This window comes from Ammospiza nelsoni, chromosome W (assembly GCF_027579445.1).
Source record: "Ammospiza nelsoni isolate bAmmNel1 chromosome W, bAmmNel1.pri, whole genome shotgun sequence".
In the NCBI taxonomy this organism is placed as follows: domain Eukaryota; kingdom Metazoa; phylum Chordata; class Aves; order Passeriformes; family Passerellidae; genus Ammospiza; species Ammospiza nelsoni.
In genome coordinates this window covers 15946057-15973407 of record NC_080668.1, presented here as the reverse complement: position 1 = coordinate 15973407, position 27351 = coordinate 15946057, and positions in this window count along the sequence as shown.

Sequence of the window (27351 nt, the reverse complement as noted above, 5' to 3'; positions counted from 1 at the left end):
TGTTGCTGGTAGAACTCATTACTAAATGAGAGGTCTGGGTAATCACCAACTGTATGAAGTTCAACAAAGAAAAGTGCTACATTCTGCATCTGGGATGGGACAACTCTATATGTACAGACTGGGGAATGAGATGCTGGAAAACAAGACTGTGGCAAGGGACCTGGGGTCCTGGTCAATGGGTAGTTGGATTTGAGTCAGCAGTGCCCTGGCAGCCAGGAGGGCCAACCATATCCTGGGGTGCATCAGGCACAGCATTGCCAGCCAGGCAAGGGAGGGGATAGTTCCGCTCTGCTCTGCATTGGTGTGGCCTCACCTCTAGTCCTGTGTGCAGTTTTGGGCACCACAATATAAGAAAGATATAAAGCTATTAGAGAGAGACCAAAGGATGGCAACTAAGATGGTAAAGGGTCTAGAGGGGAAGCCATACGAGGAGTGGCTGAGGTAACTTGGCTTGTTCAGCCTGAAGGAGACTGAGGGTAGACCTCATTGCAGTCTGCAGCTTCCTCATGAGGGGAAGAGGAGGGGCAGGCACTGATCTCTTCTCTCTAGTGACCAGTGACAGAACCTGAGGGAATGGCATGAAGCTGTGTCAGGGGAGGTTTAGGTTGGGTATTTGGGAAAGGTTCTTCACCCAGAGTGTGGTTGGGCTCCCCAGAGAAGTGGTCACAGCACCAAGCCTGCCAGAGTTCAAGAAGTGTTTGGACAATGCTCTCAGGCACATGGTATGATTCTTGGGGTGTCCTGTGCAGGGCCAGGACATGGACTTGATCCTGATGGGTCCCTTCCAACTCAGGATATTCTTTGATTATATGATTGTATATGGATTTCAAGAGAAAGTTTGCTCCCGAAAAAATTAATTTTTGAGGGTAATTCCAGTGTGACTTTATATAACTACTGATCCCAATCTTCATCCTTTATCAAAATAGTTTTCTATTTAACTGTATATATGCTGCAAGATCCCTTAAAGTTCAAGTCTAAGATTTTGTATTTCATTCTGATTTTTGTGGAAAGCTGTTGTTAAAAACCTGAGAATTGGTTTGATACCTGTGTGATGGTAAATTGTTGCATCACTGGAGTAATTGCTGCACATCTTGATGTAGCAGCAGATAAAGGATTGCTATATACCTTTGAAAATGTGGAAGATGTGGACTTCTCTCTGAAATGTAGAAGTGAATCTAACTCTCCTTCCTTCATAGCATATCAGTCCAGGTAAAAGGTATTTGGGAAAACAATCCCAAAGCTTCAGCTCTGATCATGCAACTTTTGTCTCATTGTTTGCCCTGGTGTATATCTTTACAGATAGCAAGACAGACTGCAAAAAGTACTATAGTAATGTCTTCCATAAGGCTAAGAGAATTATAATGCAGGCTGCTTACTTATGTCAAGCAAACAGATACATAATGTACTTTTTTAAAATGTAGTCCTATAGCATGTTGTTATTGTTTAAAATACACATGCTTACTCCTATTATCAAAAGAGAGATCCAGATCTAACAGTCATGAGACTTTTAAAGAAGTTTTAACTATGAAAGGAGTCTAGAGTTTTTTTCTGTTTTGGCATTTGCAACTTAGCAAACTTGACATATACCGAAACTTTGGGAGAATGTTCCTAGGAAGAAAGGAACTCCTAAAATTACCATGGAGCTACAGGAAGTGGTGTACTAAAGGTATAGCCAGTTACCAGTGATTGTTATACCAATTAAGAATGATATTGTTCATCTTTCATGAATGTATCTTTGGTAAAAATAGTTGAAATTTCATAATGTAGAATGAGTCATGCTGACTTATATCAGTAATACTGATTTGGCTGTTTTAAGTTGTCCTGGTTTAGGGCAAATTTGTTAAAGAATCTGCAAAGGAGGGCCCCTCCAGAAAGCAAAACCCACACGGCCCCTCCCCCCAACCGGTTCGGGAAAAAATTCCTCGGAGAGAGGTGGAAAGAACCTGTTTATTTAACAGGCACAGCACCCCCCAGCACACAAAATGAACAATACCCGATGACACCGCTCTGAGAAAGATGACAAAATCAGAAAGTCTCTTTCGGGGGTGGTTGCTCTGTTCTCAGTCCCTCCGGTGCTGGGGCAGCTGCTGCAGCCAAACCTTCGGTGTTCCCAGTCCGGAGCAGGTTCGAGATGGTCACAGAAACAGGAGAGGAGGAGAAACAGTCCAGGAAGGAATTTGGACTGTTTAGCTAAACTAGCTAATAAACAGAAGCAAAAACGAGAGCAGAAGCAAGAGCATCAAAGCAAGCAAGCAAAGCAGCAAGCTGAAAAGCAAGAAGCCAAAACAGCCCTATGTACTGCCTGTCTCTGTGTCCCTGATAAGAGAAACCCAAACAAAACTTCCACTCTTCAGAGCCAGTCTTAAAGGCACAGAACAGATGAATGGGGATACAAGCATCATAATGTCACCCCAGGACATAAGTTTACCCTAATATTTTTTTGCCTGATGAACTTGTATACTTGTAAACTTTTGAACTCCATTTTTCCTAACCACTTGGCTTTCATGGAAGCTTTTAAGTAACATAAATTTGACATAAGTTGTGGATTCATCAGATTCTTTGGGATGACTTTAATGTTCTGCTATATGCCTTACCTAATATCTTGCAGCACAAAAGGCAAAGGACATCAGTGTTAAGATGGGAGGTAGAGGAGATTCTCAAACCAGAACTGATAGAATTTCCCTTGAGGGTGAACCCAACATAGAATATGAGATTCTTACTTTTTTTTTTTAATCTTGGTTAAAGCTTTGTGCTGACAAAATCATAAATAAAATTTTGATGAAGCACTTCAACACTGGTGTGCCTAGGACTGTGAGCTGCAGCTTCTTACATCATTACTTGGATCCGGACTGCTATTTTTAGTTAATAATAAAAAACTACTGCTGTCTTGAACATTGAATTATCTTCTTAAGGTAGAATAAGGAACTCTTTGGAATCTCAGAAAGAGACTAGTAGTGCTGACTCTCTTATGAAGAATATCTAAAGATATTCTTACTAAAAAGCAGCAGTCTAGGTACAGACTGGCCGCAGACAGCAATTCAATGGATCTGTATTCCAGCAATCAATATGATCCAAATTGGCTAATAATCTACATCAAGCAAAAGAAGAGTCTGGAAAACTGAACTATCATTGAAGCAGATAAAGGTTTGAAGTAAACAGTTTCTTCAGACTCTGACTTTAGATTAAGTGTATACTTTTTTGGAGTCTGTCACTGAAACTGTAAAATACTGTAAGAGTAAGTACTGGAGAGGGTAAGCTACATTTTGTTAATAAAGTGCCTAGTAGTCATCAAATGCCTTGAAAGATCTTATCATATTGTAACTGAAAGTTGAGAATAAAACTCTCTAACACTCGAATTTCAGTATTAGAAAGGGGCATTCCTTTACTTTGGCACCAGACATGCAGGGGATCTCTCCTCCTATCACATATACCACAGCTAACAGACTAGTTTATATCTATGTAACTAATGCATATTCATTACATTTTTTGAAACTCATACATATATGCTAAACATTCTTGCAAATTCATTTGCATATTTAAATCACTTATCAGAACTTACATTAGAGTAGACAGTCTTGTGAGAGTCTCGATTGGTCATTTGGGGAACATCCCATTCCTCAAATTACCCTTTTCCAGTCACAGGCCTACAAAAATGTTTCTTCTCTGTGGGATCTCAGCACATCAGTCCTGATGTGCAGAGTCACCGAGATAACCCTTGGGGGGCTCGGAGGTCCTGGAATGTTGCCAGAAGTGTCTGGTGGCTAGACTTTGATCCTGCACAGGAGACGACACCTTTATGAGGATGGGAGGATCACACTGGGATAAATGGCGAAGGGATAGGTTAATTATAGTGTGAAACACAGGTTTTAGAATCTCGGTACAGGGGGGTCTAGAGAAACAAGATGGAGGAATTAGGGCGTGTCCTGTCCTTCTTCTTCTTCTTCTTGGCCTCCATCTTCTGTGGTGATGGTGGCACTTTGGGATTGGTTCTTACTAAAAGTGCACTTGTCAATAAGGGTGAAAGGTATTGGGGAAAATAGATAAATATCTTATACATAGTGTTATGAACAAAAATTCGGTTAATATTTTTTTTGTGAGAAAAAGTTACCACTACTGCTGGGCTGCTGCCTGTGTTATGGTAATTATGGGTCGTTGTCGTTAATGGTTGTTTTTGTATTAGTAAAAGCCCTGGCTGGGGCGAGTTAATGGCCCTTCTCCTGAGACAGTGAAGGGTGGGGACCTTCCCGAACAGTGAGGAGAAGAGACCTGGAGGGGGGGGTTATGCAAAGTGACTCCAAGGACCAGAATGCTTTGTGGGACCCCCGACTCCAAACCCACGAAGAAACCCCAAAAACAACGAGCCAAATAAGAGTTGAGAGACTGGAGTGATGTCTGGACGTGAGGAGCCGAGTGCTGACCCTTCAGAGATGCGGAACACCTTCGGAGCCTCTCGCCCTGACCAAGGGAGTCGACCCCGGTGGTGAGACCAGGCCGACTGGGTAGAAGGGGCAACAACTGGAAGGGATCACCAGGCCCTAAAGACTCTGATGAGGATCTGATCCCCAGCTCTGCCCCTAGTGGACAAAGCTGCAAATATCCTCCTCCTCTGAGTCGCCCTGGGAGACAGGACCGGGACTGCAGCCCTGCTGAGCTGCCCAATCCTGAGCTGATCACTTTTAATAAAGGCATTAAAAAGGAGAAGTCTCCTGGCCTTGTTTATTTCACATAGTTTTAGGTATAAAGGTAAGTGACTGCCCCGAGGGCTCTCAGTGTGCTCATGGCTGACGTGCTGTGCGGACCTCTGTCGGGCCGAGAGAAAATCTTGTAGATAAAAACTAATAAAGACTGAAGACCAAGAAAAAACCTGAAGACTCTTTTCGTCCTTTGGAGCGTGGGCTGTCCCAAGGCCATCCTGAGCCTTTCCAGGCCATCAAAAACAGCCGAGAACGGGACACTTCTCATCCTGGCAATGTGGTCCGGCCAAGATATACCTTCTTATCGGCATTGCTCAGGCCCAGAGTCTTTAGGGCTAAGATAACCACTTGCACATATTAATACAGGACTAAGCACTGTCAGTTAAAGCTAAAGGAATTCACAAGACTTAAACACTATTTGTTACAATTAAAGATTTTCCCAACAATATGTCGATGGAAAGATGTTTGGTTATGAAGCCACTTCAAACAGCATGAATCTATTCTCCTGGGTGTCAAAAAATTCAGAAGCATTCTAGCCTTCAGTATAGTCACTCCTTAGTGGTAACTGAATATTTTAAAGGGATTTTAACTCAAGATTTCTGTGTGCCTTATGCAAGTATATCCATACTTCCATAGAGATGAGAGTTTCTTCACTTCTGAGATACCACTTCTAAATTGCAGTAGGGCCAATACTCTGGGTATGCGGTAGCCGTTCCTCCACCCGGGGGAATGCGACACATCTACGCAGGAGCCTTGAAGCCTGACAGCAGCTGAGCACATGCCCGGAACAGGGGGTCGCGAAGCTGTGTGGAAGGAGGCGGTTCCATCGTAACAGGAAGGGTTATGCTCCGTGGCGGCGCCTGTTTCTCTGTTGTGTCTCGGCGGCTGAGGTTGGACTCGCTCAGGGCTGTGGCGGCGGCGTGCTGATGGAGTACTTCATGGAGCACTTCTGGGTAGGGAAGTGCCTCGGGCCGGTTCCTCCGTGTCGCGAATCGGACAGGAAGGGCACGCTGCGGTTCAGCGCAGTGCAGAGCAGCCGACGTACTTTTCGCAGGAGCAACCTCGATTCTTAAGTCACCTTGGAGACTAGGCTTGGGCCTTGCCGTGGGGAGTGCGGTGGAGGGATGGGGGTTGCTGTTCTCTCCGTGGCCCTCTGCCTCCTTCGCCTGCCGCGCCTAGCCTCTCCTCGTCCAGGCTGTGCCGTGGGGGAAGTGTCCTGCCCCGTGCAGTGCTCGGGCCGATTAGAGAGAAACGATGGGGGAGAGGGTTTTCTGGTCCAAGGGATGTGTAGATACGAGGAAGACAGCATTCGCTAGGGGGTCTTAACACTTGCAGCTACTGGTGCATAGATGGGGCTTCTACTGCAGTCTGATCTCTCTTCTTTGTCTCCCATACAATGCAGTTGTTTGGGAGAACAGCATTAACTGTAACAACTTAAACAGTTCTTTCATGTCAAAGCAAAACTGCGTCTCAGAACTTTATACTTCTGTACTGACAACTCAGTTCTATCTGCATGACAGAAGGTACAGTCTGAACAGCAGTCAACTAGAGAAACTACACTTTCCAGTCTGTTTTAGAAACATAATTTGTCAGTAATTTCTGTGCAAATATTTATATTTTAATTGGATAGTTATACATGGAGGAAAAACTTAAAATCTGAATTTGGATTATTGATCCTTGCATTAAATGAAACTTGTTTCCGTTGTGACTGTAGCTGGTTTGAAACACTGAAGTAAGTGTTCTTGCAAGTAATTTCCATTATACATAGCTAGGTTTTGTCATTTTGAGTATACTCATACTGGTACAGTATTCATAATCTTTCACTTACTGTTTTCTTAGTATTACTTGGGAAGTGTTGCATAAGCTTGACATAAGATTGATTTTAATTTTTTTTTTAAACTGACTGGTGCAGACACACTTGTTAATTGTGAGTCTATTAAAATGCTTCAGGTCAACCAAAAGAAACCACTTTTTAAGCCAGTCAGTATAATTGTTTTAGTTTTTCTAAGTGCTATATGTAGCTGAGATTGTTCTCTCTGTAATGCTGTACATGGTCTCAAAACTCTGGGGTATAAAAATATGTGTTTAAATTGTTTTGATGAATTCTTTTTATTTTATCTTTTTAATTGCTGGTGTTACTTGTAGATTTTTGAGAAATGGTTGTGAGGAAGATTCCTTTCTTTTCAAGTTCTTTTGTAACATGTGACTGTGTCCAGGGTTAATTATTGTGAAGATGCTCACTCTAATAAGACACATTCTCATATGCACTTATGTGATATGAGTGATAATGAAACTTTTCTTGTTTCCACTTGGAGTTCCATTCACATGTTTACATGGTACTACTCTTCTGCTTGGCATACACTTGGATGCTCTGTTTCAAGAGAGCTGTTGTGCAATATCTGCTCAGTCTCTTTCCTTTGTGTGTGTATTTAGCACGAGTTGGCAACTTTTCATCTTTTTGTTCTAAAGAAATATTTTTAATTATCTAGATGTAGATAAAATATCTGTTCTTCATATGCATAGAATTTCTCTGGAGATTATTTTTGTTTAAATTATTGAAGCTGGAAGAAGAAAATTGAAATTGCCAGGTTGCTTTTGTGTTCAAACTTCTCAAAACTTCCAGAACTGAAGATATGTTGCCAGTATAAACATCAGGCGACTATTTTTTAAAAATTTTGATGCTCTCAATTCTACGTTGCTCTTTTGGACACTTGATCATTGAAAATTACTGTTAGCTAGCTTTCAAAAATATAACACCATAATATTAATCAGAGGAATATTTTCATCTATGCAGGGTCAATGAAGTAATTGCCTAGGTGGAATGTATGAAACACGTGTTACTTATTTGAAACTGCAGCAACAGTTTTAAACAAAATGTGATATTTATCAGAGCATCTAAAATGAGTTTAAATTTACCTGGAGTTAGATGAATGAAAAGAAGTTGACAGTACAAATGAACAAACAATAATGACTAGTATATGTCTTTCTACATTTGTGGGTAAAAAGAAGATTGGTTTTGGTTGATATTTGAAACTTTCATTTTAGAATCACAGGAATGTACACCCAGTTTCTATTGATCTGTTGCACTAAAATTTGTAAATAATTATTAAATGGGGTATCTTTTAAGCAGCATAAATCAAATCTTGTAGTTGTTGAAAAGTTGTACCTGTTTACAACAAATACTTCATTTCATCCATATGAGGGAGTTGTGTATGTTGGTGCAACTCTGGAACAACTCTAGAATTTTCTTGATACAGACAAACTTTTTCTGCCAAAAGGACTTCTATGCCATTATCACTTATCTGTATTAGTACTCTTACATGCATGATCTGTTGGCCAGGGGAGTGTGGTTTTTTTTTTCATTCTGCTATCTGCCAGAATAGTATGTGTAGTACTTTTAAGTGTAAATCTAGCTGTAGGACAGCTTCTCTGGAGGTGACCCAAACGAGTCAAGGGATGCACATTTTTCAATTCTCACCCCAGAAATTGAAGCAAGTAATTATTTCCTACATTCATTCTTTTCTAGGCTTTTCCTATTTAGAGTTTATCTGACAAGAGGGGATGGGCTTTTTGGTCATATTTCATTGATGTATCATGTTTGTTGTAGGCAGTTGTAAGGTTTAACTAGGGTTTGAAAATTTAATTAGGAGATGATCCAGTTTTTATTTTATGACAATTTGAAGTAAATTAAGAACCTAAACTTTTTATGGTTGATTGCCACTTCCAAATGTTACAGTTGGAATACTTGTCTGCTTGTTTCGTGGAGAATAAGTTGTGGGCTTGGTAGGCTATTTTAAAAAGAGGATTAAGCAGATTATTACTTTACTTATAGTCAAAAGTATATTTTTTTCTCAGTCTGTGTTGTATTGCACTAAATAGTTTATTTAGTTGTTGTTTTGCACTGGGTGATGGGAAATTTGAACTGAGTATGGTATGTCATGTAGATTGTTATTTCCCCTCTCCCATCACATGTTCTATCCTTCATACACCCCACTGCTATACACCCTGGTGGTCTGTTCCCTGGTTACCCCTCCCCTCACCCCTCCCCAATGGTATCCCATTGGCTGCGGTCCTCTTTCCCCACCCCCATCCCCTCGGGTATAAAAGTCCACTGCAGGTATGTCACGCCCTCTTGTCCACTTGGGTGGTCGCCACAACCAAAAGTGTCCTGTCCCAAGCCAATAAACAGGACACTTATCCCCACGTGGAGAAGAGCGCTTCTTGTCTTTAACTTAGTTCATGTAAGACCGTGTGGGCCGGAATCCAGAGCTAGCCAGGTTGGACTCATACAACAGCCCCGAGATACATGGATTCTTGCAAGTCTGATTTATTCAGTGTAATGTGCTTACATGGTCATGCTTACAGGGTTGAATAGAAATGATTGTGAACATTTAACCACTGCTAATGCACATTATAAAAGCATAGGTCAAAATTATGGTAATTCAATTACTGTCAAATGTTTCTTTACTTGCTGAACTGTCTGAACTTCTCTCATCAAGCTTTTTCAGTTTGACCAAAGGCAAGGGCCACAAACCTGATGAGAGAGCTGGAGCACCTCAGTTATGGACACAGGCTGAGAATTGGGGCTGTTCAGCCTGGAGAAGTGATGGCTCTGGGGAGACCTTAGAGCACCTTTCAGTGCCTAAAGGGGCTCCAAGAGAGCTGGGGAGTGACTTTTCACAAAGGCTTGTAGTGACAGAACAAGGGGGAATAGCTTCACACAGGCAGAGGGGCAAGGTTAGATTAGCTATTAGGAAGAAATCCTTTACTGTGAATGTGGTGCAGCCTTGGCACAGGTTGCCCAGAGAAGCTGTGGATGCCCCATCCCTGGAAGTGTTCAAAGCCAGGTTGGATGGGGCTCTGAGCAACCTGGTCTAGTGGAAAGTGTCCCTGCCCTTGGCAAGGAGTTGAAACTAGATGACCTTCAAGGCCCCTTTCAACCCAAACCATTCTGTGATTTCATAAAAATAAAAATGTGTTTGAGAACTGCATGTTCCTTTTATTGTTTCATCTACACTGTTTTTTCTGTGCAATCATGTAGTGGTTTTGGTTTTCCAATTTGAGATTTCTTGGCTAATGCACTAATTAGTGTAGTGGGTTCAGTGTTGGCTAATCACTAGGTACTTATTAGAATGTACTTACTTATTTTTTGTTCCGAGATAGGATTAGGAGAAAGGTAAAGCAGGCTTAAAATTTTAAAAGGGTATAAAGAAAAAATGTATTAGCAGTAACTAAAAGAAATAGTAATAAGAATGAGAACAAAATTTTCAGAACACTTCTACTCCCCCCACAACCTTTTCTTTCTCATTTACAACGCACAGAAACAATTCAGTTAGTTAAGCATTATCGCCGATGATGAGAGAGACGGGGAGACTGAGAGATGGTCAAAATCCAAATTTATTGTGGACTACATATGCTTATATACTATTCTAGAAAGGCTAGTAATGTTTTACTACAATGATTTGGTTCATCATCGCATAAACAAACTTATGCATTTTACAATATCTCTTGCTTGCAAAAGTATTGATGTAATTTTCTTTTCCAGTAAGTCAGTCTGATTTAATCTTCTTGCAATCTTCAAAGCTGTTTGTTCTTGCCAAGGCATCCTGATTATCAAATCTCTTATGCTAATCAGATGCAAAGTACATAATCTGTCTTGTGTCCCAATATCTCCCTCTTCTCTTTTCAACCAAAATCACTCCTTTAATGGCCTTATTAATGAATCTCTGCACACATTGAAACAAGCAAGGTATCATGATTAATACAATTATTATTAAAATCATCACATACATACCCATCTTAAAAAGATTATTTAGCTAAGGTGTTAAACCCCAGACACTAAATAGGTTATTGACAGCTGCAGGGAGGACATTACTGGACTTAGAAGGTTTGCTAGAAGTATAGTTGCACCAAAAGGTTTGATTCTTATATACAGAGTGATAGGGAGGACCATTTTAAAAATTTTAGACTGATTTCTTCCCATGTATTTAAAATTAACACAAAAATCCAATTTTCACAGAACACAGGAGCTCTTATTCTTGGAGCTCCAAGGGTGCTTCAGGAGGGTAAGGGAATAAATTTTGATTTGATTTCAACATTTTTAGTGTAAATATTAGTGTAAAATTCTTGAGCAGCTATATTCCCCCCTAATTTTTTTTGTTTTTTAAAACCATGTGTTTCTCATTAGGAACATGAAGGCAACATAAAAGCAAAACAATATGTGACACAACAATAAACTTATACTAAATAAAAATAAATCAGATAATATGCACAATTAGTAGTACATGAAAAATAGATTAGTGATTTAAAATAATGTATTGTAAAATGCCTAAATATTGTACTATTACTTAGAGTCTGTAGTAATTGGCAAACTTCATGTTAAAGTGAGGGCTTGGAGAACTATTCCCAGGTATTTAATAGGAGGCTTAGCTATTATATGTCCAAATTTGGCAAGTCAAAATGACTTGAGTATAGTTTTGGTGTAGAAAACGCTTGGCTTTATTGGTATGTTTCTCCACTAGTTAAGACTGGGACTTGGCCAGGGCCCAGGTCTTAACTGGAAGAGGCTCTTTAATATATTTTGAAAACCTCTTTGTAATAGTAGTTAGGAAAGTTCTTTAAAATAATATGTCTTATAAATAGCTGTGCAACAATATGTGAAGGTTTGTAAAGCAGATGGCTTTGTCATTTATCTTTAGCTAAATAGTAGTAAAACAAAAAAGGCATTAAACAGCTTATAACTGATAGCAGCCATAATATAAAATTGTTACTCGTTCTTTAGTAGTACTTATAAAAAATAAAAAGCAAAAATTGTTCTTATTTCTATAACAAAATAGCTGTATCTTTTAATTTAAATGAGCAAATTTGTATACATTCATTTTCACTTGTATAACAAAGAATTTATATCTTATTGTTCAAACAGGTATATTTCAGCAAAACTTAAAATCAGCTCCACTAAAACTTAACTTCAGTAAAACATAACAAAAATATACTTAAAAAAACTTATAGCTAACATCACTGAGACTAAACAAAATTAATCTTAAGAAGAATTAACTCATTTAAACTCTATTATTACAAAAAGGGTACTGAAACTTTGTCATATAACAATTATCAAGGTAAACAACAACTGTTCAGAAAAATTTGCAATAAAATTACTTTGTTAAAACTGTGGAGTAGAAGTAAGCAACGAATAAAGCTGACAGTACAGTTTATATAGTAATTATAGTTAAGTCTCAAATAACTACTACAAATAAAGTTCAAAGTTTGTCTTGTATGTGTCATAGATAGATAATGAGATGATTGTCTGTCGCAATTAAGGGATGAATATTGTGTGAATATTAAGAGAAGCTTTATTGATGTATAGTTATGTTATTGTAGTTTAGATGTCCTCTGTTCTCCCCATAGCTCCCTTCCCTCCCACCACCCCACCCCCCATATTGGTGCCATCAGACAGCCTGGGTTATCTAGGACAGGTAGAAAGAAGGTGTTCACATGTGCCCCTTCCATGGGGCAGTTGGGAATGGAAAAGCTTGTTGCTAGGGGGGCACGGCATGACAACACCTGACCTTCCAATCAAGTTGCAAGAAAGCAGTCTCCACCAATAAATGGCAAAGAAGAGTTGACTGACAGAATTTGGGAGGAGCCAGGGCTGGCTGATGCAACCCCCTGGAGTATAAAAATACTGAGCATCCATCTCGAAGACAAACCGACCCTGTGGTAGGCAGCCACAAGGGCAGTTCCTAGCACTGCAATTTTTCCTTATTTAGTCCTTTGTTGAATTTTTGTTAAGGTTTAATAAGCCTTTTAAATTTTTTTAAGTGAGCAGTTGTCTCTAACATATGTGAGCTAAAGAATCTTGAATTTACGACTTATCTAATAACTCTCAGTGAACTATGCAGTTTTGCAATGGTACTAATATGTTGGAAGACACCACTTTTACACAAACACCTTCAAATTGTTCTAGTAACAATCCTTTTAAAAAACATAAATCAAAAGTTACTAAAATTAGAAGGTAAATTTTAACACTGGCTGGTGCTGGGGGGGGGGGGGGCACACCCCCTGCAGCAGCTTTTAATGATTGCTTGTAGGATAGCTTTAAGTTGGGCTTAATAAAAGTAATGAGATATAAATATTAAAGTCTAAAACAAGAAAAATTTAGTTATATAGTACTAAATAACTGTACCAAAAGATTCACAATAAAATTACTTTGTTAATAAGGCAAGTAACTAGTAGCAGAAATGTTTTGACTAAGGTGAGATGTCACTCAGGGCTTTAAATTTGTATCAAGTGTCACTTTGATAGCTGGGCTGCTCCTTCCAGTGCTTGAAAATGCCTGAGGCACTTCAGCAAGGGACCATTGTGGGGGTGTCTCAATGACTCCTATACAAAATTTGAATGCATAAAAATTCCCCACTGTGTTAACACATCCCTCTCCCACAAAACCAGAGGGACAGACAGCACAAAAGGTTTAACTGTGACTATCTGCCCATCAGGCCCTGTTATTTGCACCAAGTGTTGGCTTTGCAAGCTTTGACTATTCCCACACAGCCAGAGAGTACCTCAGACACAGTCATTAGTGGCCAATCACTGGGCCCTTGGCTTTTTGAGATAACAGTCACATCTGCACCAGTATCAATGAGTCCTGTTAAAATTATGTCCCTGCCTTTCAGAGTCAGTTTGCATTGGCATGTGGGATGCTGAGATGTAATACAGTTGTGTCCAAAAAATCTGTGATACCCCTATGGAACCAAACCCCCCTCCCCTCTGTTCAGCTATCAGGGGTGCAGATAGGGGTGCTGCCTGCCAGGACAAGCATGAGTTGGACTATATTGCTTGGCTTCCCCCTCTGGGCAGAGCATCTCACAATGGGATGTTATTGTTCTTATCAGTCATGCAGTGACATTTAATAGCCTGTTATCAACAGATGTCCGCTCCCTAGGGAGGTGGGATTGTGGTCACTCAAAGAGAGAGATAAGGCAAACTGCCCACTTGACAAAAGATGATCTGCCATACAGATGGTAATAGAAAACATCTTGTATTGCATCCTGGAACAGTTGTATTAGAAAAATGCCTGATATTTGGGGGATTTGGTTCCATAAAGGAATTATTCAAAAAAATTTAATACATATGTGGCCTTAGCAAGCTTTTAAACTGTGGATAACATTTCTATTTCTCTTTTTGGTTGTTCCAGTAGGAGTTTAAAAGACCCATGTGTTCTTTCAATAATTGATTGGCCTGTGGGAGAGTGTGGAATGCTTGTGATATGTTTGATTCCCCACAGATTAAAAACTTGCTGCATTCTCTGGGAGACATAGGCAGGCCCATTATCTGTCTTTATTTCTTGTGGGATACCTAGAGTTGAAAATGCTTGTAGGAAATGTTTAATAACATCTTTTGCCATGTCACTTATGTGAGCAACGGCAGTTTGTTCCTGAAAAACTGTCTATTAAAACATGTATATATTTAAAGCTACTAAATTATGCATAATGGGTTACCTTGCTCTGCCAAATTTGTAAACTGTGAAGCCCTCTAGGATTTACTCCTGCTCCAGTAGATGGCAGAGAATATTTTTGGCAGTCAGGGAATGTAATGGCAATGGCTCTAGCTTGATCTCTGGTGATATTAAACATGCGTATTAGGGCAGGTGCATTTTGGTGGAAGAATGCAGGGCTGAGCTGTGCTTGCTCGGAGATGTTTGGAATTGTAGTGTGTATGGTCATAGCCAGGGTATCAGTTTCTCTATTACGTTCGACCAGAAATCCTGGCAAGGAAGTGTGAGAATGAATGTGCATGACAAAATAGGGATGCTGTCTCTGAGAAAGAATAAAAATTAAAATTTTAAGCAAAGAGTATAACTGATCATTAGAAACTGTCTTTAGGAACGAATTTTCAGCTGTCTCGACGATGTCTGCAACATAAGCAGAATCATTTACCAGGTTAAAAGGACATGTGAACTTAGAAAAAGCTCTAACAACCACAGCTAATTCAACTATTTGGGATGAACCTTCTACTGTTTCCATGTCATATTCCCAATCATGTGTTACAGGGTTTTGACAGGTTATAACAGATTTATGGGACTGTCCTGTTCCATCAACGAAGATGGTTAGTGCATTGTCCTAGGTTACAAAATAAAGATGTATTCTATTCCCATCTTCAAGAGCTGTTGAAACCAGGAGGAGCATTGTTTTTTCCTTATCTCCTGTTAATGGGCCCATCAATGCCTTGCAGCATGACTCAGAGATAACTTCCTCCAGGAGCCATTTCTGTTTAACGGCTAATCAAGGACCCCCTGCATGACTCATTAGAACTATATCAGCCCGGGGGAGAGGAGCTAAGCATCCCCATCTGGATATAATCTGGGATTTGGTACAGAACAAGCTGCCCTTACCCACTGGTTTCCAGAGGACAAGAGCTACCAGATCTTTTCTACAGGATCACCACTTCAACAAGACCATTTCATCTGGACTGCTACCACTACCTTAACTAGCAGGGTGTCAGGTTGTATTCTGACTCTGTCAGTGGTTTTTCTTTTGCATTATTGCATGCATTTTCGTTTTTTTTTTCCTTTTCCTAATAAACTGTATTTCTGACTTGGAGTATCTCACTGGTTTTGCTTTCAAACTAGAACATGCATCAAGGTGTACAATACTTTTTAAAGGTTTGGGAATCATGCTAAAGGAGGAATGCAACAGCCTATGTTTAGGGTAATGGATTGAAATTTGTCCAGTAAATTTTTTTAGTGCAATTTGCAAACATTCTGTTTGTTATAATAGGCAATCTAAATATAGAGTAGTTGTAGGTAGGAACGTAGCAGAGACATCTTTTCCTGCAAGAGAAAATAAGCGTGACCTGGCTCTTATAACAAGCTGAGCCATCATCTCTGGTTTGTTGTTATACTTTTCCTAGGCTGGTGGGGTAGGAGAATCCATTCTAATATTAACAAAGGATCAGACACCTCATGGTCCCATTGAAAGATTAAGGCATGGGGTTGGGGGTCTCTTTCCCAAAATAGCTAGCAGGAATGGTAAGTTCAGATTTATTCTGTGTGCCTGATGAATTTGAATGGCATGGGATACCTTATCTAAGGTATCCCTTGCCTCATCTGTTAGCTGCCTAGGTGAATTTAACTCAGAATCCCCCCCCCCTTAACAAAACAAACAACAGAACCACATCTTTGTTAGTAATTCCCAGCAGAGATCTGAGCCAATTAATTGTCCCCAAAGTTTTTGTAAATCCTGGAGCGTTTCTGGTTTCTCATTTAGTTGCAATGGCTGGCGCTGTACAGTCTGAGAAAGAATTTTGAGTCCCAAATATTTCCAGGGGGATGTCTGTTCTATCTTTTCTTCTGCAATGGTCAGTCCTGCCTGTTGGATAGCTTTGATGATGGCTTTTATAGTTGTCTCTAAAGATGGTTCAATTTCAGCTGCAATAAGCATATCATCCATATAATGGCAAATAATTGCTTGTGGATGATTTCAGCAAACTGGAGCTAAAACTTTAGCCACAAACCATTTGGCATATGGTCTGAGAATTTTTCATGCCTTGGGGTAGTACGATACAGTGGTACCTCTGGAGAGGTGCCTGTCTGTTAAGGCTTGGAATTGAAAATGCAAATCAAGGGGCATAATGGGGGTGAAGGGGAATGTCAAACAAACAGTCTTTTAAATCGATAACAGTCAATTTCCATTCCTTAGGAATCATGACAGGGGATGGGAGACCAGGTTGTAACTTGCCCATGTCTTCGATGACCTCATTAATTTTACATAGGTCCTATAAGAGCTGCCACTTATTGCTGTTTCGTTTTTGGATGACAAAGACAGGTGTATTCCATGGGCTTGTGGTTGGTATTATGTGACCCTTTTGGAGTTGTTCTTGCACTGGAGACTTAAGCATTATGAGTTTTGCTTCAGGGAGGGGCCTTTGATCAATCCATATGAGTTTATCCATTTTCCAAGTTAATTTAAGGATGTCACACTGTTCAATGGCCCCAATCAAAAATTTGTTTCTGGGCGCATTCCCCACTGGGACAAAATGTCTCTTCCCCACAAAATTATGGGAGCTCTTACCACGAATGGTCTGGTGGCAATGATGCCGCCTTCAGGTCCCTTGAATTTAACCAGCTGCATACTCCTCAGACTGTCACTGGTACCTCCAATCCCTGCTAGCGTTCCTGGAGCAGGTATAAGAGTCCAGTCAGGAGGCCACTTGGACTGTGAGATGACCGTCATATCCGCACCTGTGTCAACGAGTCCCGAGAGAACAATTTTTTTGGTGTTAAGTCCTAATGTGCAGGTTAGTTGAGGTCGATTAAGGCTTATTATCCTAGTCCACATTACTAAGGACTCTGGTGTGTTGTTAGAGTCCTCTTTGGGGAGCAATATTGCTTGAGCAATTACAAGTCCCTGGGGGATAAAGCAAGGTGGGTCAGGGTACATGGCTAATACAGTGATTTCTTGTTAGGATATTACTGATAGCACAGAGAGTAACACAAAAAATCCATTGGTCCTTGATCTGCACTTTGCCAAAATTACCAGTTCACAGGGCTGATCTTCAGGCCCAAGCTGACCTGTTGATATGGACATGGTATATTTGTTCTGTATCATGATGAACTGTGATTAGAGCTTTGTGTCTATCACTTCACACATTCTAGTAGTCAATACAGGTCATGGTGCTGCAGTGTCATGGTTTGACGCTGGCACAATGCCAGTGCCCCCATGAAAATACTCTCTCCCTGGTGTCTGCTGTGAGATGTGACCAGGAATAAGCAAAGAAGGCTCCTACTTAGAAATAAAGAAAACAAAACTTTATTAACTACACTACAAGAAAAAAGAAACACACAAGGAAAATAAAACTCTACAAATACATTTCCTCCTCCCCCCACCAAACCTCCAATACAATACATCCCCCAAATCACCGACTCTTGGTCCGGCACCACCTTTCAAACAATCAGTCCTCAGTTCATCAAGAGGAAAGGAGTCCTTCTTGTGCCATGGTGACCTCTTCCTTTCATATCCAGTGCTCTCACCACTGAACACGTACCAGAGCTGCTTCTAGGGTCATCTTTTAAGGATGCCTTGTCCTATTCCAAAAAGGGCACAGTGTCTCCTTTGGGACACCTGTCCCGCCCAAATTTTTTCACCCCCTGGGGCCGAGGGGTACCAACACTGAACCCTCTTGGTTCTGAGGCATTGCCTCCCCCTGGAATGCAATCTCTGTATCACAAGGAAACATGGTTCTGTCCATGGCTATACAAAGAGAGTCCAGCAAAAAAGCCACTTCATCATCTCTTCCACCCAAGGTTCTTCTCTATTCTTTTCACATCTCTCCCTTGCTCAGACCTTCAACACTTGTTCAGTTTCCTCTTCATCCTCCACTCCATCTCCCCTTCAGGAAAGGTCAATGCTCTGCAAAATTTTCATTGTCCGAAAAAGGGTTAAAAGCTCCTACAAGCGGCCGGACTCCTTCTCGGTGCAAACCCCCCATTTCTCCACAGACCGGGCAGTGCTGGCAGCACACGATATCAAATTTCAAGGTAACAGTCCCAGGCACCGGCTCTCTCCGTCTCCCGAAGGGGGGGGGGGGACTGCCCAATGGCTCCCGGTGTCTCTCTCTTCCACCCTTGGGCCAGGCCTACCTCCCATCTCTGTCCCAGGCCCGGCCTACCTCTCCCTGGCTGCATGGCTTTCCCCTCCCCCGCCCAGCAGCGGACAGCTTGGCAGGGGAGGTCAGACCTGCTTCCCTCGCTGAAATTCCAAGAGGGCTTCCCAGAGGAGAGCTCTGTTTTTAACCCCTGTGTTCTCAGAGGCGTATCCAAATCCCAGTGGCCAAACCAGGTGCCAATATTAAAATCTGAGCACCCATTGGCCTGACCACTCTAATATCCCAGAAAACTTACTTCCTCTCAAACCACATCATGCAGTGATCTGGATTGTTGGTCTTTATTTACTAGCTTTATTTTTCAGCTGTATAATTTCCCTGATCAGGTGTGCCTTATGGCTGCACAAACAATTTTTTCCAGAATAAAAAGGACAGAAATTGAGTTGTGCCTGACCAAATCTTTCACTGGAGATGTAGAGCTGCCATTGTGAAAAGTCCAAGATTCTGTTTCTCATCCTTTTTTCCCTTCCAACATGAACGTGCATGCAATTTTCAAGGTGTACTTCTGGGTCTAGTAGCAACAGTGTTATGCATCTGAAGATTTTGGAAGGCAGGAGGGGAATGGATAGTTTGACAGGAAAACTCTTATAGTAGCAGTGTTATGGTGTGCCTTGCCTCACTTTCATTTATTGTTGCTTTCTACTTTTCAGGGGGAAGGTCACCATGGGGCCAGAGATGATAAGCTGGCTGAATTTATTAATCAGTATTTTGGGCAGTGTTTTAATTTTAATTGTAAGATATACCTTACTGATGGGAAAGTGTTTTATGTTTTGAAAGTAAAGTTAAGAATAGACAAAGGGAAGTTCCCTACGAGAAGGAAGAAGTTAATGATCTTTACCAGTTTTTTGAAAAACAGAAATATCCATGAAATATGCACAACTGGGGAGGTGGGAATTTTAGTTCATGGAAAGTAAGGAAAAATATGAGGGAATGCAGTATTAAGAATGTATTTAATGAGATGGGAAGTGAAAGAATAGAAGACCTGTAGTAATTTAGAAAATAAATGGCTTTAAATATAGTCTATAAATATGTAAGCGAAGAGTTGTCATTCACAGGGTGGTAGTGACTGCTAAGATGATTTTAGTTTGTTTTACATATAAGGTGTCATGGTTTAGCCCTGGCACAGAGCCAGTGCCCCTATGAGAATACCCTCTCCCTGGTGTCTGCTGTGAGATGTGACCAGGAATAAGCAAAGCAGGCTTGTTATGAACAAAAATTCAGTTAATATTTTTTTTTGTGAGAAAAAGTTACAAAAAGGCAGTCAGATCACTGTCCCTGCCAAAGTTCTGCGTGTTTTGTTATTGTAATCACGGGTCGTTGTGGCTAATTGCTCCTTTTGTATTAGCAGAGCCTTGCCCGAGGCTAAGTTGTCCTTTTCCCAGAATAGTGAAGACACCTGAGAGGGTGGGGGGGCTATGCAAAGTGATTCAAAGACCAGCATTCTGTGTGGGACCCCTACTCCAAACGTGCAGGAAGAACCCCAAAAACAACGAGCCACCTAAGAGTTGAGAGACTGGAGTGATGTCTGGACGTGAGGAGCCGAGTGCTGAGCCTGTAGAGATGCTGAACACCTTCAGAGCCCCTCGCGCCCTGAGCATGGGAGTCGTCCCGAAACCGGGAGCAGGCAGAAGAGAACAGAGGGAACTAACATCTGACGGGAACACCACGCCCTAAAGGCTCCCACGAGGACCTGATTCCCCAGCTCTGCCCCTAGTGGACAAAGCTGTGCATATCCTCCTCCTCTGATTCGCCCTGGGAGAGGCGACGGGAGACTGCAGCCCCGCCGAGCTGCCCAATCCTGAGCTGATCACTTTTAATAAAGGCATTAAAAAGGAGAAGAAGTCTCCTGGCCCTGTTTATTTCAGGCTGCTGCTTAGAAATAAAGAAAATTTTATTAACTAAACTACAAGAAAAGAAGAAAGAAAAAAAAAACATAAGGGAAAAAATGAAAAACCTTACAAAAGCCTCCTCCCCTCCACCAAATTTCTCAATGCAATACATTCCCCCAAATCACCAACTCTCAGTCCGGCACCCCCCTTTAGAATACTCAATCTTCAGTTCATGAAGAGGAGAGGAGTCCTTCTTGCACCATAGGCTTCCCCTGGAAACACGTTGAAACCTCGTATGTTTCCATGTCACTCAGCACCGCCTGGAAAGTCCTTTTGCCATCGTGACATCTTCCTTCCATGCCCAGTGCTCTCACCACTGTGCATGGACCAGAGCTGCTTTTAGGGTTGTCTTTTAAGGATCCCTTGTCTCACTCTAAAAAAAGGCACAGTCTCTCCTTCGGGACATCTGTCCCACCCAATTTTTCACCCCCTGGGGCCAAGGGGTACTCACACTGAACCCTCCCGGTTCTGAGGCACTGCCTCCCCCTAAATGCAGTCTCTGTGTCACAGGAAAAAAAATGGTTCAGTCTATGGCCACACAAGAAAAGTCCAGCCAAAAGGCCACTCCGTCATCTCTCCCCCACTCAAGAGTTTTCTGCACTTTCCTCGTGGCCCACTCCCTCTTATCTCTTATCTCTCTTCTCATTCAGCTCCAGGAGGATCAGCATTTTGCAAGGTCTCAATCTTGCAAGAAAAGGGTTAAAAATTTCAGTCTCTGCCTGTCCCACAGCTCTGGAACTCCCGCGCTGCCCTTGCACTCCCCCTCTTCTCATCCTGGGCTAGCGCCGCTATCGAATTCAGACGCTGGCTCTCTCTCTCTCTCTCTTTCCCGGGGGGGGCTGCCTGATGTCTCTTGGTCTCTTCCACCCTTCCATCCTTGGGCTGGGCCTACCTCATGGCTGCGTGGCTTTTCCCCTCCCCCCGCCCAGCCAGCAGCTGGGACAGGGGGAGATCCAAAGCCTCTCCCGACGGAAGTCCCAAGAGACTCCTGGGGCACGCAGCTCTGGGTTTTAACCCCTGTGTTTTTCTCAGAGGCGGTCCTACAATCTGAGCATCCATTGGCCTGATGGTAGTGACCACAGCATCCCAGAAATCCCATTTCTGGTCCAACCACCACATAAGGGATTGAAGGCAACTAACAGCAATTGGTAAAAAGCTGAAGCATTAGAAATAATTGATTTCATGAAACTTGATAAATTATTAAAATGCATATTTCTATACTTTCTGTAGTTGTTTTAGCTTGTGATTCACAGTTCTACTTTCTTTTTGTTATTAGACTGTAGGTGATGGGGGTCACGCACGGTTGGGATGGATGGAGATGAGAGATTTCTGCAGCTAAGTCGTGAAACTATTGGTTTATTACAAAGGGCGTGGGTGTAGGGCCCTGTTGCGAGTTGCTAGCCGCAGCTCAGAGTAGGGCTGAGAGAAGAGAGGCTTAAAGTGTAAGAGAGTCAATAGCAAAGGTTTAAGAGCGGAGAGCATGTAGAAAGGAGGGGGTGAAGAAGTGCAGAGGGAAGACAAAGAGACAAAGAAAGAAAAGGGCGCGAAGAGGAGCGCAAGAGCGGGCAAAGAGATAAGGGAGAAGAGAGATAAGAAAGCGCTAAAAGAGAGCGAAAAGAGCGAAAAGAGAGCAAAAAGAGAGCGAAGCTCTTGTTACAACACAATAAATCATCTTCAGTGTTGAATATGTAGATTCTCATTAACTAATTTACTACAGTATGCATATTTTATAACATTTCTATACAACTTATAAGAATCACTACATTACTATGTTTACGTGTTAAACTCTAAATCTTATTCTTTAGGTTTCATTTGCTAAGTTGCAAAGCTTGCTCTGACTCTTAGGCTTGCTTGCAGAGGAGATTGTTTTTTTTAGAGGAGATTACATTTAACTAGTCACATCATTGTTTTTCAGCAACTAAAGTATTTTAAAAGTTGCTTTCATTTTAATCTCGCTTATAGTTTCTATACTCTCAAAATCTTTTGCCAAGCAGTCATATTTAAAAAGCTTTCTTGTTTCATCCTCCCCAACATTAATCTTTAGGGGGGAAGGAACAGTGGCTTTGATGTCCTCTATCACAACATGAAAGATGGACATTTGTCAACAAAAGACTTGGAAGACTTTATAAGAGAAAGGTAAGTATTCATCCTTGCTAATCCTGTCTCTTTAATACACAGTTTGTGTTTTTATTTAAGTTTATCATTATGTATTACAGTAACACGCAAAACATAAAAAGCAGCGAGCATTTTGAAATTTCTCATATCTGACAAGAACATTAGGTTTACTCCATTCACTTACAACTGAATGATTTCTAAGTCACTGATTAGTAACTTCTAATAACAAGCTTCTAATTTTTAGGTTTGAATTAAAAGATAAGTAAAAAGCAAGAAATATCACAGTAGGTGTCCATTAGTTTATTTAAATTAATCAGTATTTTTCATCATGTTTGGAAGAAAAGCAATGATTTAAGTAGAAAAAATGACTGTTGATGTAGAATTAGGGTATTACCAAGTTCTAGAATGATCTTTAAAACTTATACTTTTTGATTAAGGTTTTGAGAAACTAGGTTGGTTAAAGAAAAGGGAGTGATACCTATGGAAAAGAAAATAATTTGCAGAAAATAACCCAGGTTGTTCTTTATGGGATGAATAGGACAGAACTGAAATCTGAAAATGTGACAACTTGGGAAACAGATCTTCTTCATTGAAGATGACTCCTGCTGCTACTTTGAACATAAGAAAGTCTGTTCTGGATGAAATGAATTATATGTCTGCTTCAGAATTCTGTCTTAGTGTACTGGGTTGACTATATGATGCTTTTATCCCCAATCATCTGTTCTGTTTATGCTGAATAATAAGTTTTGCACCTTTAAGACTTGTTCCAAGAGTGAAGGGGGGAGAGAAGAAATGCAGAGTTTTGTTTTCAGAAAACTGCACTCACTCCTCCACATTCCTGCTCCTGGACTGTGTTGTCTGCAGATGGACAGACAGCAGGACAGAGCTCTCCTTTGCTTTTAGTTAGTTTTAGCTAGCTGAGGCAAAGAAGTTCCTGGGGACTTTTTTCCCCTTTCTTTGGACCTGTGTAAACCTGCTCTGGACTGAACACCCAGAAGAGCACCGGCAGCTTGCACCTGTGACCCACCGAGCCGGGCCTGGGCCACGGCATTTCCAGTGCCGGAGGGACTGATAAGAGACTGAGTGAACCGATCTACAGCCCACGGAGGGGACTTTGTGAGTTTGTCTCTCATTTGGAGCAGCAAGAGGTTGTATTGTTTAATATTGTTTAGGTTTTACTGTTTAAGAAACAGTTTTTTTCCACTTTTCTCCAAGGAGATATTTTTTCCCAAATTGGTTGGAGGAGGGGCCGATTGAATCTGCTTTCTAGAGGAACCCCTTTGGGGGTTCTCTCCCAAATTTACCCTGAACCAGGACACTTGGTTACCGATACCAGATAATACATGGAAAAAGCATGCAAGAGACTAATTGAGAACCTGTTTCAGTGAAGGTTTCTTGCAGTAAAAGCTGTCAAGACAACCAGCCTTTGTTTTCTGAAATTTTCCATCAAAACTTTAGTTTTAGCCCAAAATAGACTTCAATGAAGAATTTATTTTAAAATTTCCACAAAATGTGACCATCATCAATCTGACAGGTACTCAGTGACACTGACATTTGCGTGGTTTCTAAGTAAGTTGAAATGGAGACAGTGACAAAAATTTTTCCACTAAGTGAAACAGGTAGATTCCAGAGTCCATGTGATGGGCAGTCTCCTGTTGGAAGGACTGCACAAACTAAGGAATGTTGTTTCACAAATCCCTGATTCCAGAGAACACATTATGAAGCCAGACAGGTATCTGGATTTAGTGGAGGGATATCATGCTGTTGATACTTAGTATGAAATGTTTAGGGCTTCATGAGCTGTAAAAAATGGTAATTTTTTTTCTAAACTACTCTTAATATTGACTGTTAAAAAAAGTTTGCCTTGTATTATCTTTATATATGCCTGGATCTTTCCTTTGAGACCTGATTTAATTCTTGTAATCAGTCTTTTTATATATATATAGTAATAAGTCATAGACTTAAGCTGTACATCACCTGGGCACTTGTAATTTTATGAGTTTTATATCGGTTGTGTTTTGATTCATCTCTGCATTTAGATCAGAAGTTTGCTTGCTCACTCTTATTATCTCCATTAAGTTGTATTCTTTGGGCATGCTTCATTTTATTCATATTGATCCTAAGGTTAAAGATCTTATGTAAATGGATAAAAATAACTCGATGCTGTCTGTCTTGGATTCTTTATTATGGTGACACAACTAAAACTTGACAGTTTATTCTGCACAAAATTACCAGTAAAAAGAATGTGGCATTCTAGTTTATTTTTCATTCTATCAGTTTCTTCAAATGCAATTTTAAATGAGACGTGCCTTTACAATTAATAAATATTTGGACCTTTCTCCACATATTAAAAATGTTTTAGCTGAAGTTTCTGAGATCAAGAAATGTAGTTTCTCTTGTTGTGAATAGATCAGGACATGCCAGAGATGTGCAACCATCTTATCTACAGCATTTTTTGTAAAATATATGAAAGAATTTAGTTCTAATTACCACACTGAGATTCACTAGAATCTTAGCACTAAATGTTAATTTATTTGATAAGGCCTCAGTATACTTCCTTAAGAACAACGTGCCCTGGAATTAGAAAATATCTGTGATATAGACCTGCAGCAATAACTTCAGACCTTTCCAGTGATCCTCTTGGTATGAGATATTAAACATGATATCTATAATATCTGTTCTATTGCGTCTTCTTCAGCTCTGCTTTATTTATCCATTAGGTATGCCAGGCTGCCATTAAAAAAAAAATAAATTGAATGCCAAATAGATGCTTCTTTTCAAGTTAAGGATACATTGCTGATCAATCTCAGTCTAAGCTAGTGACACCTTGTGGCATATAGTTTGTAGTTTCAAAGAAATAGATGGACTTTAAATATTTGGTGTCCTTTCTTTAGTAAAAATATTTGAATGTCCATATCTAGGCATATCTTCCTTGACCACTGTGAGGTTACTGCAGTATGTCAGTCTTATTTCCCAGGAAATAAATATGGTTCAGCAGCACACATTTATTCATGTGGGTCAAATTCTTGATCTCAGAGTTTGTATTGGGCAGTACTTCAACAGTGTTTTGCAACAGTCTGATTGTCTTGACTGTATTGTTTTGCATCTTTGTTTATTGCAAAGAAATGATGTTGCTGACAATTATCTGTCCACCTCCCGTAATCTGAATATTATTGTGCAGTACTCTTTTCTGCTAGAAATGTGTAAGTAGATGAACAAGATACATTAGGAACCTCCTAGATGTAGTGTTTTTATGCACTACTTAAACATCATTTTCTGAGCTGCTCCCTATTGTGTTGGATTTGCACAGCCTGGTTTTTAATAGCGGAGGGCCCACAGAGGTGACTGCTGTGAGAAGCTGCTAGAAGCTTCCACCGTGTCTGGCAGAGCCAATCCCTGATGGCTCTGAAGATGGACATGCTGCTGGCCAAGGCTGGGCCAGTTAGAGATGTTGGTAATGCCTCTATGATAACATATTTAAGAAGAAAATCAAAACAAAGAAGGGCACTGTTAATTCCAGCTAGAAAAGAGGAGGAGGTGAGAACATGTGAGGGAAACAACATGGAGACACCAAAGTCAGTGGAGAAGGAGGAAGAGGTGCTCCAGGTGCTGGAGCCAAGATTCCTCTGCAGGCTGTGGTGAGGACCATGGTAAAGCAGGTTGTCCCCCTGCAGCACATGGGGATCCAGGTTTGGGACAAATTTGGAAGGGAACTTCCAAAGGGATGATTCCCTAAAGGGCAAAATTTAGTGACCCTTCCCCCTACCTGTTTGGGAGATAAACCTCCTTCAAGAAAAGTGGAAAAAACTGTTTATTTAACAAGCAGAGTATTCATAAACATGAGAAAATTAATAATATTAAACAATCGAACCTCTCGTTCTGAAGAGATGGCAAATTCAGAGACAGTTCTTTTTGTGGGGTGTAGCTCAGCAAGCTCAGTCTCTTATCAGTCCCTCCTGTGCTGGAAAATGCCGCATCCTGGGCCCTGGTGGGCCACAGGTGTGAGCTCCCAGTGTTTTTCTGGGTTTTTGGTCCAAAGCAGGACTGAACAGTTCCAAGAAAAAGAAAAGCCACAGTCTGGGAAACTTCTCTGCCTCACTAGCTAAAAAAACTAACAAAAAGCAAAAGAGCTTACTCCTGCTGTCTATGCTGCAGACAACACAGTCCGTGAGAAAGAATGTGGGAGAGCAAGTGCAGTTTCTGCAGATGAACTTCTCCCTTCGCTCTCAAAACCAGTCTTAAAGGCAAAGAATCACAGCTTCACTAGGTTGGAAGAAACCTTCAAGATCAAATCCAACCTATGCCCTAACACCACTTCAACTAAACCATGGCCCTGATTGCTACATCGAGTCTTTTTTTAAACACATCCAGGGATGGTGACTCCACCACCTCCCTGGGCAAACCATTACAATACTTTATCACACTTTCTGTAAAAAACTTTTTCTTAATATCCAACCTATATTTCTTTTGATGCAGCTTAAGACTGTGTCCTCTCATTCTGTCAGTTGCTGCCTGGAGAAAGGCATCAACCCTCACCTGACTACAACCACCTTTCAGGAAGTTGTAGACAGTGATAAGGTCACCTCTGAGTCTCCTTTTCTCCAGGGTAAACAACCCCAGCTCCCTCAGTCATTCCTCATAGGACTTGTGTTCCAAGCCCTTCACCTGCCTTGTTGCCCTCCTCTGGACATGCTCAAGTGTCTCAACGCTCTTCCTAAACTGAGGGGCCCAGAACTGGACACAGTACTCAAGGTGCAGCCTCACCAGTGCCAAGTACAAGGGAAGAACTGATGCCTTGAGAAGGCTGACCTAGAACAGAAGCTAGACAGAGTTAAAGAATAAAGTAGATATTTATTCAAAGACCTTAATGGATACACCTTGAGCAGTACAAGAGCCTGTCCAGATCTACACCCAAGATGAACCCAAAATGGTCACAAAAATGGATGACCGGTCACAAGGTCTCACACCCCTATAAGTTTTGGTCCATTTGCATATTG